Below are 4223 nucleotides of genomic sequence, written 5' to 3' on the forward strand. Positions count from 1 at the left end.
GAACCACGTGCATCTATCGTTATGTAGAGGGACCCTGTCTTCGTACCACGGGCAACAACCATGGACCCCTTTGTAACCTTCCACGTATCACATGCGAAGGTTGATACATATCCCTCTTTCGCCAATTGTCCTATGGAAATCAGATTTTTCCTCAAGCTAGGAACATGTCTCACATCACTCAGCTTCCATATAGACCCATTGAGCTTGATCTGCACGACTCCTTTGCCAACAATATCACAGGGCTGATCGTCACCAAGATAGACTTTTTCTAGGTTTCCTGAAACGTAGTTCTCAAATAAATCTCTATTTGAGGTAGCATGAAACGAAGCTCCTGAATCCAGCACCCACGATTCAGTCTTGCTCTCCAACGAACAGATTAGGGCATCATCTGATTCTCCTGAGGCCACGTTCGCTTCAGTCTTGTTCTCCTTATCCTTCTTGGGTTCTCGACACTGATTCTCATAGTGGCCAAACTTGCCACAATTCCAGCAATCGATCTCCTTCTTGCTCTTGCGATTTCTGGACTTTGACCTCCCGTTCCTCGAGTTAGGTCATCCTCGGCTATTCCCTCTATTTTTATTTCTGTTTCTTCCTCTGCTCTCAAGATTCAACACCGACCCTGAATTAGAAATCTCTTCCTCTTGCCTTCTAATCTCCTCAGTCATAATCATGTCTACCACCTCTGAAAACTTTAGTTTTGATTCGAGATAACGGTACCCTTCCAACTGTCGGGCAATTGACCAAGTATCAAGAGGGCTTGGATTTCATCGTCAAACTGAATATTGACCGAGTTTAGTTGATCCGTGATCTCGTTAAACTCGTTCAGGTGTTCCTTGAATTTCTGGCTCTCGGACATCCTCAAATTAAACAGCTTTTTAATGAGATGTACCTTATTCGTCGCAGAGGGCTGCTCATACATACTGGACAACGCCGCCATGAGATCCGCTGTTGTATTCTGATTCTTGATGTTGAATGCTACTGATTTAGACAGGGTCAACCTGATCGCTCCAAGGGCCTTTCGATCCAATAGCTTCCAATCCGCATCCTTCATATCCGTCGGCTTCTCTCCCAATGGTAGGTATAAATCCTTCTGATAGAGGTAGTCTTCCATTTGTATCTTCCAGAACCCGAAGTTTGTTCCATCAAACTTCTCAACCTTGGATGTTTCCTTCTCAGATCCCATGTCTCTGACCTCAAATCGCTCGCGCCGAACCTAGTCGCTCTGATACCACTTGTTGGGGATGCACAACCCCCCTGATGTGATTTGGAAATAGAGATTTAGGAGAGAAGAGAGAATTCAATCAATCACAAACACACAAGATTTACGTGGTTCGCTTCTCAATGTGAGAAACTACGTCCACGGCCGCCGCAGGAGAAAATTTTACTATTTTCGTCTTTTTACATCATGCCCTAATCAACCCTTTTATAGACTTAAGGTTTTTACAAATAGAAAAGGAAATAAGTCAAAAACTGTAACTGGACCAAAACCCGACTCGCGGTCGACCGCGACGAATCCTTCTCCTAATCAGAGTCTCTGGAGTTAGAGGAGGCTCTCCCGAATTATTTAATATATATATAAGCTCTCAAACCCGACCCAAAACCCAAAACAACCCGGACTGGGAAAACAGTCTGGCCGCTGTGCGGTCGACCGTCGTGCCATGCGCGGTCGACCGCGAAGCTGCTCCTCAGCAATGTGTCTGTCTGTGCACGTCGGCGGTCGACCGTGCCTCAGTCAAAATGCGCCCTTCGTCGTTTTGCTTGAACTTCGTCGTCGTCGATCCTGTTCCTCCTGTTCCACTTTGTTCCTCTTCATTCTGAAGTATAGGGCAGGTCTGATAGTTAGGCTTCACATATCCTAACACTTTCCTAAATATTCGCTAATTAACTTGCTGATTCAATCAGGGGGGAGCTAGTATCAGGTAAATTCCTGTATTGAATATTATCTAATCTACTCAAGCTATAAGCTTTAGTTACAACAGGAGTTTATTAGGAAGCTTGAGTGGACTTATTGCTTAAAGCTCAAAATATTTGGAGGAAGGTATTGGTGATTGTATAATTTTTTGAGTCCATATAAATAATAATAAGTTTGTGCTATCCCAAGGGGTTCAAGTATGATTCTGAGTACCTCATATGAGTGTAAAGTATGTTAACAGCACTCGTATAATGTTTTGGACAAGTGCAGTTCTGATATTGTTTGAACTTGTAGATATCCTATTTGTACTTCATTTGAATCTTATTATGTCTCTAATCGAACAACGAACGACAAAGAACAGCAGAAATCAATCAAAAACATTAAAAAAGAAAAAAAGCAGAAATCAGTCATCGTCTTATGTACGTGTAGCTAGTAACAGTTGATGCAATGACAATTCACTCATTTATTTTCAAATAACAGATATTTGCAAAATAAATTGTCTTTAACAAGCTACAAAAACCTCCATACGAGAGAAAATATCCGATGATTAGTTACGCGTGAATGACTTCAAGGACTATCTTAGCTCCAAACTTTGACCTTTATAATTTGTGCATTTAGAATTTAAATAGAAATATTTGAGATTGGGTTCACCTGAGGAAAAGACTGTTATCGCAGGAAGAGGCGACGACTTCAGCGGTGACTTCAGCGGAAGAGGTGATGTCGGTTCATGAACAGTGCATCAAGCCCCCAGGGGCTGACACCTCATCTGTCCCCTCAAGGGTCCCCTATTTTGGGGTCCCTGAGGAGTTTTCCTTTCACAAATCCCTCCTAAGTATGATTAAAGATTTAATTAGTGTTAGTTAATAATTACAATGCTAATTGAAAAATGCATTTTGGTCTTTGTGCTAGTGCATCCACATTAAGAGGTTTGGTTGAAAACAATGCGCGATTTTCTGAAATACCCCAAACTTAAAGGCAGTTAAGTGGTATTTTTTAACTTTAAGGTCCCATTTGGTAAAGGGTTAAGTGATGATTTAAGGATAGTTAATCCCTCCTTAAACTGCCAAACACAAAAAAAAGGTACTGGGTGTAAATTGAGTTAGCCCTTTATATTTTAGCAAAAAAAAAAATAGTATAAGGGTTTATAAACCCCTCAAAACGAGTGTTTCACAAATCCACCTATTTAAATGGATTAAGAGATAACCCCTATGTTTATAAAGAAAGTAATAATCATAATCCATTTCAGTCCTAAACACAAAAAATGTCCAAAGGAATTAGTTAACAAATGGACTAGCTATGTTAACCCTTCTCCTTAACCCTTACTTCTTAAACCTTTGCCAAACAAGGCCTAAGATGATAATTCTAAAATTAGCCGAACTTAAAGGAGAGTTTGTGATTTTTTAAAACTTAAGGGGGTTATCCCATAAACAGCCAAACTCAGTGTGTTTTTCTATGAAATTTATCCTAAAGTTTTCAAGTTAATATTTTCAAATTGTTCCTTGGGCCCTACTATGCACGTATGTTCTGATAAAATTTATACTTGGGATTCAAATAGTAGGGTGGGGAAATGAAATATGTTTAGATTTTAGAGCATGAAGGGTTTGAGTAAGGAAAGTATATCAAGTTCAAATATATAGTTAATTGCGATTTGATCCCTAACAGTTCTTACCCAAATCAAACAAAGGGCCAGTGCAATGGAGACTTTTGTTTGACGTTCTGAATTTACCTAGTTCATATTATAGGATTTGTTTGGCACCCTCTCAAGATGGCAACAGGATTGATCCATGTCTGATCTTCGAAAGGAGTCTTGTTCAGAAAAAATTGGACCAGTGTTGCCCAGCTTTTCCTAAAAGGTCAAAAAAAAAAAAAAAACTCTAAAGCTAGTTCTATTTTGACCCACTCACCCCTGGTTCGAAGCAGAACTAGGTTGCCTCAAAATTAAGATCAACTCTGAACCAGGTTTGTGGAATTCGCCACGGTGACCATTAAAAGATACTTGAGACCTTTTCGTAATTTTTCTATGATAAATTATGAATTTGTACAAGGGAGTTTAAGTTGTCGTACATCAGCAATACCATAATACTAAACGCTATTCACGGGAAGATCACTTCATGGGATTCTGCAATAAATGAAAACACGAGAACTGCCCCTCCCCCCCTCTCTCTCTCTCTCTCTCTCTCTCTCTCTCTCTCTCAAATTAGTATCTGCATTCAGTCCGAGGCAAGTCATTTGAGTTTCGCAGGAAATGGCAGATAAAATTCAGGGACCAAACTCTCATATTGAATTGGGGTCCATGACTATTTGTAGTCTT

The sequence above is a fragment of the Asparagus officinalis genome, chromosome 7, assembly GCF_001876935.1.
Source record: "Asparagus officinalis chromosome 7, Aspof.V1, whole genome shotgun sequence".
NCBI classification, from domain to species: domain Eukaryota; kingdom Viridiplantae; phylum Streptophyta; class Magnoliopsida; order Asparagales; family Asparagaceae; genus Asparagus; species Asparagus officinalis.